This window comes from Felis catus, chromosome B4 (genome assembly GCF_018350175.1).
Source record: "Felis catus isolate Fca126 chromosome B4, F.catus_Fca126_mat1.0, whole genome shotgun sequence".
Classification (NCBI taxonomy): domain Eukaryota; kingdom Metazoa; phylum Chordata; class Mammalia; order Carnivora; family Felidae; genus Felis; species Felis catus.
The window spans coordinates 20,451,748-20,468,651 of record NC_058374.1 but is presented as its reverse complement, the minus strand read 5'-3'; the positions used below and the strand labels follow the sequence as shown (position 1 = coordinate 20,468,651).

General features: G+C 39.3%; 1 protein-coding gene and 1 pseudogene across 17 annotated transcripts in view; one reads left to right on the top strand and one right to left on the bottom strand.

Moving 5' to 3' along the window:
• The window catches only part of MLLT10 (MLLT10 histone lysine methyltransferase DOT1L cofactor), a 237,965-nt gene that overhangs the window by 204,225 nt on the left and 16,836 nt on the right, over nt 1–16,904 (bottom strand). The window contains exon 1 of one of the 17 annotated variants that reach the window (XM_011283629.4): nt 10,867–11,052. The exons of the other annotated variants lie outside the window; for them this stretch is intronic. The gene's annotated coding sequence lies outside the window, so the exon portion shown is untranslated. Of the gene's footprint in view, nt 1–10,866; nt 11,053–16,904 lie in introns of those variants that run through there. 17 annotated transcript variants of the gene reach the window in all.
• LOC111561615 lies at nt 12,731–12,820 on the top strand (annotated as a pseudogene).

The window sequence follows — 16,904 nt, the reverse complement described above, 5'->3', positions numbered from 1 at the left end:
ACTTTTAAGTATCTTTAAAGCAGACAGAGAAACAGTTCATATTACATCATGGAGTATCAAAAAAAGTAAAAATGGTTATATTAATATCACTTAAAGTAGATTTAAAAATCAATATTATCGGGATGCCTGGGTGGCTCAGTCAGCTGAGCATCTGACTTCAACTCAGGTCATGATCTCACGGTTCATGGGTTCGAGCCCCAAGTCAGGCTCTGTGCTGACAGCTCAGAGCCTGGAACCTGCTTCGGGTTCTGTGCCTCCCTCTCTCTCTCTGCCCCTCCCCTGCTCGTGGTCTGTCTCTCTCTCTCAAAAATAAAATAAACATTAAAAAAAATTTTTTTTAATCAATATTATCAGAAAAAGGAGGCTTATTTCACAAAGACAGTGGGTTTAACAAAGGTGAATTCTACCAAACATTTAAAGAAGAGTTAATACCTAGTCTTCTCAAACTATTACCAAAAAAAAAAAAAAGGAAGTAAAGCTTCGAAATTTATTTTACAAGGCCAGCATTAACCTGATACAAAAACCAGATAAAGACACTACAAGAAAAGAGAACTACAATCCTATCTAATATAGATGCAAAAATTCTCAACAAAATATTACCAACGGAATCCCACAATAATCAACAAGAATTATTCACCACAATCAAGTGGGATTTTTTTCCTAGGATACAAGTGTAGTTCAATATTTGCAAATGAATCAACATGATACATCACATTAATAGGAGAAAGGATAAAAATGATATGATGTCAATAGATGCAGAAAAGGCATTTGACAAAGTACAACATGTATTCATGATAAAAACCCTCAACAAAGTAGGTGTAGAAGGAACATTTCTCAACATAATAAAGGCCATATATGAAAAACCCACAGCCAACATCATAGTCAACAGTGCAAATTTAAAAAAAGCTTTTCCTGTTAAGATCAGGGAGGAGACAAGGATGTTCACTCTGACCATTTTATTCAACACAGTACCAAAGTCCTAGCTGCAGCAATCAGACAAGAAAAAGAAACGAAAAGTATCCAAACTGGTAAGGAAGAAGTAAAACTGCCACTGTTTGCAGATGACACGATACTATACATACAAAACTCTAAAGACTCCATCATTTTATTATACTGTAAATGAATTCAGTAAAATCACAAGATAAAAGAATAATAGAGTAATATACAGAACTCTGTTGCATTTCTATACATCAACAACAAAGTAGAGAGGGGGCTCTGGGTGGCTCAGTCGGGTTAAGCATCCAACTTCAGCTCAGGTCATGACCTCACAGTTTGTGGGTCCAAGCCCCACGTCAGGCTCTGTGCTGACAGCTCAGAGCCTGGAGCCTGCTTCAGATTCTGTGTCCCCCCCCCCCCGCCCCCCCACTCACACTCTAAGTAAGCACACATTTGAAAAAAAAAAAAAAAAAAGAACAAAACTGGACCACTTTCTTAGTCACCCACACACAAAAAAAACTCAAAACAGATTGAAAATCTAAATATAAGACCTGAAACCAGAAAACTCTTAGAAGAAAACATAGGCAGTAATATCTTTGACATCAGCCATAGAAAAATTTTTCTAGATATGTCTCCTCAGGCATATAAATAAAAGCAAGGATAAACTTTGGGACTACATCAAAATAAAATGCTTTCGCACAGCTAAGGATACCCTCAACTAAAAGCAATCCACTGAACAGGGACAATGTTTGTACATGATAAATCTGATAAGGGGTAAATATTCAAAATATACAAAGAGGGGCACCTGGGTGGCTCAGTCAGTTAAGCGTCGGACTTCGGCTCAGGTCATGATCTCGCAGTCCACGAGTTCGAGCCCCACGTCGGGCTCTGTACTGACAGCTCAGAGCCTGGAGCCCGTTTCAGATTCTGTCTCCCTCTCTCTCTGCCCCTCCCCTGTTCATGCTCTGTCTCTCTCTGTCTCAAAAATAAATAAATGTTAAAAAATAAAAATAAAATAAAATACAAAGAACTTACACAACTCAACACACACACACAAAAAAATCTGATTAAAAAGTGGGCAAAGCCCTGAATGTACATTTCTCCAAAAGAGACATACAGAAAAAGAAACCCTCATGCACTGTTGGTGGAAACTCAACGGATGCAGCCATTGTGTAAAATAGTATAGTGATCCCTCAAAAAATTAGAAGTAGAAGTATCATATAATCCAGTAATTCCACTTGAATATTTACCGAAATAAAACAAAAATACAAATTCAAAAAGATACATGTACTTCTATGTTTACTGCAGTATTATTTACAACAGCCAACATATGGAAGCAACCAAAGTGTCTATGGATAGATGAATAAAGAAGGTGTGCATGTATGTGTAGGTAATGGAGTATTACTCAGCCATTAAAAAAAAAAAAAAAAGAATAAAATCTTTCCATTTGCAACAACATGAATGAATCTAGAGAGTATAATGCTAAAATAAGTCAGCCAGGGAAAGACAAATTCCATATGATTTAGCTTATGTGTGGAATCTAAAAAAGAAAACAATAAGTGAACAAACAAAACAGAAACAGACCCATAAATACAAAGAACTGGGGGCTGCCAGAAGGGAAGGTGGGGAATGAGGAGTAAAATGGAAAACAGTAAAGTGTAAGTGGGTAAAATAGATAAGAACAATAATAAAGGTGATTAGATTAATGATTATGTTGATGAGCACTGAGAAACGTATAGAATTGTTGAATAATATTGTACCCCTGAAACTAATGTAACACTATGTTAATTACACTTCCATAAAAAGACATAAAAAAAAAATCAACAATATCAGGAAAAAAGAGGATCATTTTACAAAGATAAAGGCTTTAACTCATTAAGACAATATAAAAATCCTAAACATTTATTCATCTAGTAACAGCTTCCAACTACATGATGTAATAATAACAGAACTACAAAAAGAAATGCGAAAATCCACAATTATATATGGAGATTTCAACAAACTTCTCTCAACTGGTAGAACGAGTAAACAGAAAATCAGTAAGAATATAATAACTTTGAACAACATTATCAACCAGAAGAACACCATCAAACAAACTGACATTAAGTGACATTGACAGGATACTCTACACAAACTAGCAAAATACACATTCTATTCAAGGACATATGGAAGATTCACCAAGACAGATCTATATTCAGGCCATGAAACAACTACTGATAAATTGTAAAGGTTTCAAGTAATACAAAGAATTTTCTCTGACGAATAAGTCAAAAAAGAAACCAAAAGAGAAAATTGAATCTATTTTTAAATGAATGAAAATGAAAACAAAACTTACCAAAATCTGTGCAAGGCAGTTAAAGCAATAATTGAGGGGAAAAGTTACAGCACTAAATACCTGTTAGAAATCTCAAATCAATGACTTCACCTTGTACCTCAAGAAATTAAAGGACAAAAACAAAAGAAGAAATAAGGATCAGAGCAGAAATCAATGAAATATAAATCAAAAACAACAGAGCCAACTCATTGAAATCAAAGGCTACACTTCCTCCATTTACTGCATGATGGAGATGTACTTTTCCCTCTTAGGCAATACAAGCAAAACCTGTAGACACTATAAATAAAACAAATACATTCTGAAAAATGTTAAGAAGGCAAATTAGCTAGAAACCACAGGACTCAAGGAATAACATGGCACTGAGGTTCCATAGGTTTTCTTTTTGCCTAATATATCCCACTCTGATTGGAAAAAGTCAGCAACCCAGAAGCACCGACAAGCACAGAACAGACCCCCCCCCCCACCCCCAAAAAAAGCTCAAATGAAAGGACTCCTCTCTCTTGCTAGACAAACAACCAGGAAGGGCTCATATTAGCTAGGAAAAGAAAACTTTTAGACAGTAGCTGCTCTACTCCAGCACATCACCACAGAAAAAGCTGATCCCACCCACTCCTGCTATGGTCAAGCAAGGAACCTAGACATCCACTCTTGTGAGATTATGAGTCATTCCAAGACTACCCCTGGGGTAGTGTAAGAGCAGAACAAACAGGGAACCAGAATTCTCAACCTCACTGGCTGGTAATGAGCATGTCCCCCCACTGTGTCAATGGAGACAACAAGGGAAGCCTGGACTTTCACCTCCATCTGGCAGTAACAAGGAAACTGATCCTGTCCCTGGGGTGGTGTCAGAACATCTAGCAAGGAGTTAGGAGTTTCACCAACACACAGTGGTAAATGAAGCCATATCCATTGTGGCGATCAGGTAGAGCACCATCATACGCATCTCTGCTTAGCATTAACAAGCAGCCTCCCTCAAATGTCAACAAAGGGGGCGCCTGGGTGGCGCAGTCGGTTAAGCGTCCGACTTCAGCCAGGTCACGATCTCACGGTCCGGGAGTTCGAGCCCCGCCTCAGGCTCTGGGCTGATGGCTCAGAGCCTGGAGCCTGTTTCCGATTCTGTGTCTCCCTCTCTGTCTGCCCCTCCCCCGTTCATGCTCTGTCTCTCTCTGTCCCAAAAATAAAATAAACGTTGAAAAAAAAAAAAAAATTAAAAAAAAAAAAAAAGTCAACAAAGGCCCAAGAGGGAATGTGAACTTCATCCCACATCTGGCATAAGGAGATGCCAACCACAACTCCTCAAATCAGACAAGTGTCAGAAAAAGCCAGCTAAAACAGGTTTGTGTAAGATGCAAAGTCCCAAACACAAAACGTTCAGGTTTCAATCATTTGTCATGGGGCACCTGGGTGGCTCAGTTGGTTAAGGATCCAACTCTTGATTTCAGCTGAGGTCATGATCTCATGGTTTGTGGGTTTGAGCCCCACATCAGGCTCCATGCTGGCAGTGTAGAGTCAACTTGGGATTCTCTCTCCCTCTCTCTCTGCCCCTCCCATGCTCTCTCTCTCTCTCTCTCAAAATAAATAAAATCATTGGTCGTAACAAAAACCAGAAGATCTCAAATTGAATGAAAGACAATCAACAGATGTCAACATGTAGATATTTGTAATTTTAACATCTGACAGAGGTTACAATTATCCTTTTTTTTATTCTTCTTAAGAGAGACAGCATGAGTAGGGGTGGGTCAAAGAGAAAAGAGGGACAGAGGATCTGAAGCAGGCTCTGCACTGGCAGCAGTGAGCCCAATGTGGGGCTCAAACTCACCAACCGTGAGATCATGACCTGAGCCGAAGATGGATGGATACTCAACCAACTGAGCCGCTCAGGCACCCCAGGATGTTACAATCTTCTGATAAAGATTTAAAAACAAAAAAAAATTTTTTAATGTTTATTTTTGAAAGCGAAAGAGAAAAAGAATGCAAGCAGGGGAGGGGCAGAGAGAGAGGGAGATATAGAATCCAAAGCAGGCTCGACTCTGAGCTGTCAGCACAGAGCCCAATGTGGGGCTCGAACCCACATATCATGAGATCATGACCTGAGCCAAAGTCGGACGCTTAACCAACTAAGCCACCCAGGTGCCCCCGATGAAGATTTTAAAGCACCCATAATAAAAATGACTAAATGAGGAATGCCTGGCTGGCTCAGCCGGTACAGCATACAACTCTTGATCTCAGGATTATAAATTCAAGCCCCACACTGGGTGTAGAGATTAAATTAAATCTTTTTTTAAAAAATGATTCCAGGGGCACCTAGATGGCTCAGTCAGTTAAGCATCTGACTCTTGATCTTGGCTCAGGTCATGATCTCACGGTTCTTGGGTCAAGCCTCACATCACGCCCTACACTGACAATGCGGAGCCTGCTTGGGATTCTCTCTCCCCCTCCCTCTTCCCCTTCCCTGCTTGCATTCTCTAATATATAAACTTAAAAAATATAAATAAATAAATGATTCCATGAGCAATTACAAACACAGAAATGAAATATAAAAAGCCTCAGAAAAAAATCTAAAATATAAAGAACCAAATGGAAAATTTTAGAACTGAAAAGTACAATAAACAAAATTAAGAGCTCAATATGGGGGCGCCTGGGTGGCGCAGTCGGTTAAGCATCCGACTTCGGCCAGGTCACGATCTCGCGGTCCGTGAGTTCGAGCCCCGCGTCGGGCTCTGGGCTGATGGCTCAGAGCCTGGAGCCTGTTTCCGATTCTGTGTCTCCCTCTCTCTCTGCCCCTCCCCCGTTCATGCTCTGTCTCTCTCTGTCCCAAAAGTAAATAAACGTTGAAAAAAAAAAAAAAAATTAAAAAAAAAAAAAAAAAAGAGCTCAATATGTGACTTCAATAGCAGAATCAAGGAAAGAGAGTAAAAGAATCCATGAGCTAGATGATATAACAATCAAAATTATTCAATATAAACAACAGGGAAGAGTGTGAAGAAATAAAAATGAACAGATCCTCAAAGACCTTTGGGACCATAACAAAAATTCTTAACATTTATGTCATCGGTCTCAAGAAGAAAAGGAGATATAAAGCGGGACTACAAAAGTACTCAATCAGTTGGGTGGCTCAGTCAGTTGAGCATCCAACTTTGGCTCAGGTCATGATCTCACAGTTCATGGGTTTGAGCCCCAGGTCGGGCTCTGTGCTGACAGCTCAGAGCCTGAAGCCTGCTTCGGATTCTGTGTCTCCCTCTTTCCCTGCCCCCCCATCTCTCTCCCAAAAATAAACATTAAAAAAATTTTTTAAAGCAGAAAAAAGAAAAAGTACTCAAACAAAGAATGACTGGGGGCACACAGGTGGCTGAGCATATGACTTTGCCTCAGGTCACGATCTCATAGTTCATGAGTTCAAACCCCACACTGGGCTCTCTGCTGTCATCTCAGAGTCTGCTTCAGATCCTCTGTCCCCCTCTCTCTTTGCCCTTCCCCCCCAAGCTCGTTCTCTCAAAAATAAATAAAACATTAAAAAAAAGAATGGCTGAAAATGTTCCGTTTTGGTAAGACATAAAACTACAGAATCAAGAAGCTGAGCAAATCTCAAAAGGGATAATTCAAAAGGCAACTACCCCTAAACACATCCTGATTAAACTTCTGAAATCTAGGGGCACCTGGGTGGCACAGTCGGTTAAGCGTCCGACTTCAGCCAGGTCACGATCTCACGGTCCATGAGTTTGAGCCCCGCGTCAGGCTCTGGGCTGATGGCTCGGAGCCTGGAGCCTGGAGCCTGTTTCCGATTCTGTGTCTCCCTCTCTCTCTGCCCCTCCCCCGTTCATGCTCTGTCTCTCTCTGTCCCAAAAATAAATAATAAAAAAAAAAACGCTGAAAAAAAAAAATAAACTTCTGAAATCTAAAAACAAGGAAGATATCTTGAAAAGAAGCCAGAGAAAAACATTTTCTTTATACAATAAAATTAACTTGGGAGCAAATTTCTCATCAGAAATCAGAGGCCTGGGGTGCCTGGGTGGCTCAGGTTAAGCATCTGACTTTGTCTCAGGTCGTGATCTCACGGTTCGTGGATTTGAGCCCCACATCAGGCTCAGTGCTGACAGCTCAGACCCTAGAGCCTGCTTTGCATTCTGTGTTTCCCTCTGTCTCTGCCCCTCCCCTACTTGTGCGAGCGCTCACACGCTCTCTCTCTCTCAAAAATAAACATTAAAAATGTTTTAAATAAATTAATAACAAAAGAAACCACAGAGACAAGAAAGTGACACAATATTGAAAGAGGAAGTTGTGAAGAAAATGAAAAAAAAAAAAATCAACTCAGTGAAAATCCTAAAACCTGTGGGACATACTAAACCAGTAATAAAAGGAAAATTTATAACCATGCACAGAAAAGTCAGAGTCTCAAATCAATAATCGAAGCTTCTACCACAGAAAACTAAAAAAAGAACAAAATAAACCCAAAGCAAGCAGACAGCAATTAAAAATAAAGAGAAGTCAGTAAAATTTAAACTAGGAAAAAAAAAAAGAAAAATCAACAAAACAAGGAAGGAGCTGCTTCTCTGAAAAGATCAATAAAATTGATAAATCTCTAGCAACGCTGACAAAGAAAAGGAAAGAAGACAAATCAGTATCAGAAATGAAACCGGGGATATCAGCACAGAACCTGCAGACAACAAAAAGATAATCGGGGAATACCATGAACAACTTCACACGCATAACTGACAGCTTAGATAAGATGGATCCCTTCCTTGAAAAACACAAACTACTCTGACTCACCAATTATGAAACTGGTAATGTGAATAACCTTGTAACTATTTTAAGTTTTTTGGGGTTTTTTGTGGGGTTTTTTTGATTTTTTTTTTTAGTAATCTCTACATCCAATATGGGGCTTGAACTCATGACCCCAAAATCAAGAGTCATATGCTCTTCCAAATGAGCCAACCAGAAACTCATAGCCCTGTAACTATTTTTAAATTTTAATTTGTACCTTAAAAACTACCAAAAAAGAAATATGAAGGTCCAGGTAGTTTCAGTGGACAACTGTACCAACCATCTAAAGAATTAACACCAATTCTATACAATCTCTTCCAGGAAACAGAAAAAGCAGCATTTTTCCCAACTCATTCTACAAAGCTAGTATTACTCCAAAACCAAAACCATATATAGAACATGAAAACAGAACACTACAGACCAGTATCTCTCATGACTAGAGAGATGAAAAAATCCTTCACAAAATATAAACAGAATCCTGTAACACATTAAAAGAGTTATGTGCCATATCGAGCGGGGCTTACTCCACTTAAGTTAAACATTCAAAATCAATGAATGTAATCTACCATATTAACAGGTTAAAAAAAAAAAAAAAAAGTACATCTATTAATGCCAGAAAAAGCACCTAACAAAATTCAACACCCATTTGTGACTTTTTAAAATAAATACATAAGAATGGGGCGGCTGGGTGGCTCAGTGGGTTGGGCTCAGGTCATAAGCTCATGGTTAATGAGTTCAAACCCTGGGTCAGGCTCTGTGCTGACAGCTCAGAGCCTGGAGCCTGCTTCAGATTCTGTGTCTCCCTCTCTCTCTGTTCCTCCCTTGCTCGTGCTCTGTCTCTCTCTCTCTCAAAAATAAAGGTTAAAAATTTTTAAATAAATACATACACACATACATAAGAAAAATAGGAATACAATGCAGGTAACTTCTTCAACTTCATACAGACATCTACAAAAATCCTACAGTGGTTTTCATCATCTACAAAAAAGCCTATTTAGTGGTTTTCATCACGGAATCAATCCTTTCCCCAAAGGTCTTAAATCTTAAATCCAAACCATGCTGAGATTTCTAGCCAGAAATTTCACTAAAGGCGTACAAATTGAGAAGGAAGAAATAATAATAACCCTACAAAGAAAATCCCAAGGAATCTGTAATAAAACTCCTGTAATTCATACAAGAATTCAGCAAGGTTGCAAAATCTAAGGTAAAAATCAATTGTTACTACCATGCCATGACACCAAAATTAAACATTCAATACTACTTCTAACTGCTTCCCCAAAAATTAAATACTTAGGTATAAATCCACAAAATGTGTATAGGACTTGTAGGCTGAAAACTACATAAAAGTGCCAAAAGATGGGCACCTGAGTGGCTCAATCAGTTAAGTGTCTGACTTCAGCTCAGGTCATGATCTTGGCGTCCATGAGTTCAAGCCCGGCATCAGGTTCTGTGCTGACAGCTCAGAGCCTAGAGCCTGCTTCAGATTCTGTGTCTCCCTCTCTCTCTGTCCCTCCCCAAGTTGCGCATGCACACGTGTACGAGTGCTCTCTCTCTCTCTCCCCCCCAAAAAAATAAGCATTTTAAAAAATTATTTAAAAAGGGGGTCAGTGAGAAATACAATACTTATAGTAAAAATACTATGGACAAGGGAAAAAAGTTTCCCTCCACCAACAGTTAAGATACACTACAGGAGGGGCGCCTGGGTGGCTCAGTTGGTTGAGCATCCAACTTCAGCTCAGGTCATGATCTCAAGAGATCAAGAGTCGCATGTTCCATGGACTGACCCAACCAAGTGCCCCCACTATTTATCTTTTTATATTTTTGAACCATGTCAATATATCACCTTACCAAAAACTAAGTAAGTTAATTCAAGCTATTGCAATTCTCCAGACAAAAATAAATAAATAAAGCTTAAATTATGCCAATGACCATAAAGAAATCAAATTTAAAAATTTTTTTAATGTTTATTACTTTTGAGAGAGAGACAGAGAGCAAGCAGGGGAGGGGCAGAGAGAGAGGGAGACACAGAATCGGAAGCAGGCTCCAGGCTCTGAGCCGTCAGCACAGAGCCCAACGCAGGGGTCGAACCCACAGACTGCAAGATCATGACCTGAGCTGAAGTCGGCCACTTGACCGACTGGGCCACCCAGACTCCCTGAGAAATCAAATTTAAGATGCCTAGGATACCTAGATACAGATATCCAGAAGGTAATTGCAAATATGGATCTGAAGGCTAGAAAAAAATTATTCAGGTGATATTATTAATACTTAGATCCCCAAGCATACATCATAATTTTTCACAGAGTTAAGATAATCAAACAAACAAGCCAGAAAAGCAATCGTGTAACTTAAATTTTAAAGGAAGGAAGGAAGGAAGGAAGGAAGTAACGCCAAACAGGAAACCAAAAGGCAATATGTTTAAAGAGGTTAGAAGAAAGCAGCTTCCCAAAAGTCATGAGAAGAGAGAGTTGCAATGGAGTGATCAGTTTTTACGACACTAGTGATCACAGAGCAACTGAGTGACCACAGTTTTAAATGCTGACAAGTGGATCAAAGAGAATGAAAACTGAAAAAAATGTTAGATTTGCCCATTTGAAGTTAACAGCATAATCAACAATGGCAGACTTAGAGCCAAATGTAATAATATCAAAGGTGAATGAACAGGAGTTTGTGATATCTTACGCACTTATTTATTTACACTCAAATTTTTTTCAGAAAAGGATCTGAGGCAGTGCACACATTAACAACCTGTATTATAACAACAAAAAATAGAAAAATGAACATTGAAAGCCAGTATGAAGGTCATCCCCCTGATTTAGGGAAACTGCTCTTACCCCTGACTCCAACTATGTAGTTCTAGTGAGGGTTGCCATTCATAGTACCCTCCCCACTCCAGCCACAGGGATGGTGGGTACATGATCCAAGACAGGCCAATCAGAGTCCTTCCCAGGATTCTTCAAGAGAGCCCCTTCTTCTGGTAGAAGGGGCTGGGAAGATGAGAGCCAAGAGCTGCCAGCAGTCATGGTTCCAGCCTCATGAAGTAGAGAGTCTGTAGTATGAGAGAATGAAATCAACACGCAGAGAAACAGAGATAAGAGGTGAAGTCCTAAACCCCACAGGAGGAGAAGGAAGAAACAAACATACTAATAATCAGATTAATATAACTGATGTAACTAAAGACCAGATTTGGTTCTGGGCTGCCTGATAGCCAGAACAAAAAGAAAAACAGAATGTGTATCACCAGAGCTATCAAAAAGGAGGAAATATACCAAATCCTCAAGGGAGTCACTTTTCCTGATGCTAAGTTATTAAAAGAATTTCTTGTACACGAACTTTTATATAAGGATTACTAAAAGACGAAATGGACAAGTGTCCATGATGAGAGTCTTACAGCAAATACAGATTTCATACACAGCTGCTTAAAATGACAACAAAGTTGTATCTCAATCATTATGTACAACTAAGAGGCTAGACTATACTAGACAGGTGAAGCAGAAGTATCAACTACAGCTTTATTCTTCCAGGAAGCTCGCTAGGGAAAGAGAAAAGACAAGAAATGAAAAGGGAAAAATGTAAAGGGAAAGTAGAATCCATGGGAAGATTCAAAAATGTCTGTAAAGTGAGTAGGGGAAACAAATCAAGTAAAAAGGACAGACTAAAACATAAAACAAGACCCTGGAAGAAATGGGAGAAGACCACATCATGAGCACAGGTAGTTAATTCCACCCTCCTTCCTAGAACTCCAGTAAGTGAGGTAAAAGGACATAAAGTCACAAATAGAAAAAGAACATAAGAGAAGACAACAGCTATAAAATTTTGGAAACTAGAAAGGAGACAAGGAGTAAATGACTTAACAAATCAGAAAAGGTTGCTGCAATAAGATAAGCCCAAAAGCAATGTATCTTAGACTACATAGCACCAGAAACTGGAGAAATTTTAGGTACCAGGCACTAGGGGGTAGGAGTCACACATGCACACTGCTGGTGTATGTATCCAAAAAGAATGCGTTCAGGTGAAGCTAAAAAGGAGAGACGGGATATACTGAAAAACAACCAAACTCCCCTCTAATCTACTTCTCAACTACCCCCATCCTCAGAAACTGCAGAAAGGGTAAATGAGGAAATCTGGATTTGAGGATACCAAGCACAGCTGAGGAAAGGGGTACCATACTGAAAAAGAAGAATTAACTGAAAATCTAATTGTAAATAGGAAATTCCAGCAAACATCTGGCTCAAAGAATACTGGTAACCAGGTCTGTCAATCCCAACCAGATGAAAGACTTCCCTCTCAATAAACTAACCAGCTGGTGGTCTCCTAATAAAAGAATCTAGTTGGGGCGCCTGGGTGGCTCAGTCGGTTAAGGGGCCGACTTCGGCTCAGGTCATGATCTCGCGGTCCGTGAGTTCGAGCCCCGCGTCAGGCTCTGTGCTGACAGCTCAGAGCCTGGAGCCTGTTTCAGATTCTGTGTCTCCCTCTCTCTGACCCTCCCCCATTCATGCTCTGTCTCTCTCTGTCTCAAAAATAAATAAACGTTAAAAAATTAAAAAAAAAGAAAAAAAGAAAAAAAGAATCTAGTTAGATCACCTAAAATGAAGGCAATCAGCAACAATCCCTGCCCACGCACACAGAGCTTCCAATCTCAAATAGGTGCCTAAGAGTCACCACACTTTTTTAAAGGAATTCTTTTATTTATTTTTTATCGCTTCTCAGCCTTTTGGCTAAGATCAAGTGTAGGAATTCTTTTATTTTTTTATTAATTTTTTCTGAGAGAGAGAGTGTGCACACACGAGTGGGGGAGGGGTAGACAAAGTGGAAGATGGAGATCTTAGGCAAGATCCAGGCTAGGCGCGGAGCCCAACACCCGGCTCAATCTCACAGCCTTGAGATCATAACCTCAGCCTAACTCAAGAGTCAGCTGCTTAACTAACTGATCCACCTAAGCACTTCCAAGAGTCACCAGATTTTTAAGCAAAGTCTAACAGGACAGGCCAAAACAACAATACAAAGAATTTCTGAGGAAGAGAGTCCCAGGAGCAGAAGAAAACTTCAGAAAACTGACACAAAACAAAACAAAAAAACCTTCTGGTTAATACCTTCACAATGAAGGGAAATACAACATTCAAGAGATATTCCATACTCATGGAATGGAAGAGGCAATATTGTTAAAATATCCATACTACCCAAAGCAGGCTATAATCCCTATCAAAATACCAACATTTTTCACAGAACTAGAATAAAACTAAAATTTGTATGGAAAACCACAAAAGACTAAATAGCCAAAGCAATCTTGAGAGAGAAGACCAAAGCTGGAGATAACACCATCCCAGAGTTCAAGATACATTACAATGCTATAATAATCAAAACAGTATGCAACGGCACAAAAACAGACACACGGATAAGTGGAACAGAAGAGAGAGCTCAAAAATAACCCGACGCTTATATGGTCAAGTAATCTCCAACAAAGAAGGCAAGAACATACAATGGAGGAAAGACAGTCTCTTCAACAAACGGTGCTGGGAAAACTGGACGGCTACATGCAAAAGAACAAAACCGGACCCCTTTTTAGTCACAAACAAAAATAAACTCAAAATGGATTAGATCAAAATTTGAGACCTGAAACCAGAAAACTCCTAAAAGAAAACATAGACAGTAATATCTTTGACATCAACCATAGAAACATTTTTCTAGGTAGGTCTCCTTAGGCAGGGTGAAAAAAAAAACAAAAATAAATTATTGGGACTACATCAAAATAAACCCTTTTGTACAGCAAAGGAAACCCTCAACAAAATGAAAAGAAAAGGCAACTCACTGAATGGGAAAAAATATTTGCAAATGATGTATTTGATAAGGGATTAATAGGCAAAATCTATAAAGAATGGGGGTGGCCTGACTGGCTTAATCGACAAGAGCATGTGACTCTTAATCTCAGAGTCATTAGTTCAAGGTCCATGTTGGGTGTGGAACCTACTTAAAAAAATAAAAAATTTAAAAAAATATGCTAAATGAAAAAAAAAGAACTTAACACCAAAAAATCCAATTTAAAAATGGACAGAGGTTGAGGCACCTGGCTGGCTCATCTGGTGGAGCGTGTGACTCTTGATCCCAAGAGTTTGAGCCCCACGTTGGGTGTAGACATTACTTAAAAATAAAATATTTTTTAAAAATGGGCAAAAGACCTGAAACAGACATTCTTCCAAACAAGACGTACAGATTGAACGACAAAGACAGTAAAAGATGTTCAACATCACTCATCATCAAGGAAACGTAAATTAAAATCACAATAAGAAATCACTTTACACCAGTCAAAATGGCTAGTATCAAAACCACAAGAAATAACAAGTGTTGGCAAGGATATGCACGGAGTAATGGGAACCCTTGTGCACTGTTGGTGGCAGTATGAATTGGTGCAGCCACATTGGAAAGCAGAATGGAGGTTCCTCAAAAATTAAAAATAGATTACCATATGACGTACTAATTCCACTACTGAGAATTTACCCAAAGAAAATGAAAACACTAATCCAAAAACATATACGCACCTTTATGTTTACTGCAGTATTACAATAGCCAAGATAACAGAAGCGACTCAAGTGTCCATGGAAAAAGAATGAGCCATAAAAAAAGAATGAGACCTTGCCATTTGCAACAACAAGGATGGCCCTAGAGGATATTAGGCTAACTAAAATAAGTCAGAAAAAGACAAATACCATATGATTTTGTTTAAATGCGGAATCTAAACAAAACAAATGAAGGAACAAAGAAAATAAGCAAAAACAGACCCTGAGGGAATGGGCAAAATGAGTGAAGAGGAAGTAGGAGATACAGGCTTCCAGTTATGGAATAAGTCACAGGGATACAAAGGCAGAGCAGAAGGAATATATTCAGTGATTGTGTCACAGCACCGTAGGGTGACAGATGGCAGCTACACTTGTGGTGAGCACAGCATAACACAGAGAGTCGTGGAATCACTATGTTGCACACCTGAACTAATGTAACCTTGTATGTCAACTATACTTCAACTAAAAAACAAAGAAATAAAGACATCCAAGAAATAAAAACAGAAGATAAAAAATAAAAAACAGAACACAAAAGTATAATAGACTTTAAAAATTTAAGTGAAGGGTCAGAAGACAAAGTAAGGAACTGCCTCAAAAAGTAGAACCAAAGGGGCGCCTGGGTGGTTCAGTCAGTTAAGCGTCCGACTTCGGCTCAGATCATGATCTCAAAGTTCATGGGTTCAAGCCCCACATCAGGCTGTGTGCTGACAGCTCAGAGCCTGGAATTTCCTTCATATTCTGTGTCTCCCTTTCTCTCTACCCTCCCCTGCTCATTCTCTCTCTCTCTCTCTCTCTCTCTCTCTCTCTCTCTCTCTCTGAAAAAATAAACATTAAAAAAAAAAAAAGTAGAACCAAAAAAAAAACCTTAAACACAAAATATTAAAAATTGGAAAATTAGTTCAAAAAGGCCAACATCTTACAGAGAACAAACTGAGGGTTGATGGGGGCTAGGGAGAGGGGAAAGTGAGTGATGGGATTTGAGAAGGGCACTTGTTGGGATGAGCACTGGGTGTTGTATGGAAACAAATTTGACAATATGTTTTAAAAAAAAAAAAAAAAAGGCCAACATCCAAATAAAGAAACATACAGGGATGCCTGGGTGGCTCAGGCAGCTAGGTGTCCAACTCGATTTCAGTTCAGGTCATGATCTCAGTGTCATGAGATCAAGTCCAGCATCCAGCTCTGCACTGGGCATGGGGCCTGCTTAAAATTCTCTCTCCCTCTGCCCCTCCAACCACCCCTGCACACACACGCATGCTCTCTAGATTAAAAAAAGTTAAAAATACTCAACATCACTCATTATCAGGGAAATACAAATGAAAACCACAATGACATACCACCTCACACCAGTCAGAACGGCTAAAATTAACAACTCAGACAACCACAGATATTGGCAAGGATGCAGAGAAAAAGGATCTCTTTTGCACTGCTTGGTAGGAATGCAAACTGGTGCAGCCACTCTGGAAAACAGTATGGAGGTTCCACAAAAAGTTTAAAAAAAAGGGCGGGGGCACCTGGGTGGCTCAGTTGGTTGGACGTCCAACTGCAGCTCAGGTCATGATTTCAGGATTTTTAGTTCAAGCCCCTCGTCAGGCTCTTTGCTGACAGCTCAGAGCCTGGAGCCTACTTCGGATTCTGTGCCTTCCTCTTGCTCTGCGCCTTCCCCACTGCCCACCCCCGCACTGCTATCGCTTTGTCTTGCTCTTAAAAATAAACAAACATTTGAAAAAAAAAAGTTAAAAATAGAACCACCTACCAATTACACTACTAGGTATTTATCCAAGGGATACAGGTATGCTGTTTCCAAGGGGCATATGCACCCCAATGTTTATAGCAGCACTATAGACAATAGCCAAACTATGGAAAGAGCCCAAATGTCCAACAACAGATGAATGGATAAAGAAGATGTGGTATATATATATATACAATGGAGTATTACTTCGCAATCAAAAAGAATGAAATCTTGCCATTTGCAACAACATGGATGGAACTAGAGGGTATTATGCTAAACGAAATTGGAGAAAAATATCATATGACTTCACTCATATGTGGAATTTAAGATACAAAACAGATGAGAAGGAAAGCAAAAATAATATAAAAACAGGAAGGGGGACAAAAATAAGAGACTCTTAAATATAGAGAACTAAGGGTTGCTGGAGGGGTTGTGGGTAGGGGGATGGCTAAATGGGTAAGGGGCACTAAGGAAGACATTTGTTGAGATGAGCACTGGGTGTTATACATAGGGAATGAATCACTGGAATCTACTCCTGAAATCATTATTGCACTATATGCTAACTAACTTGGATGTAAATTTAAAA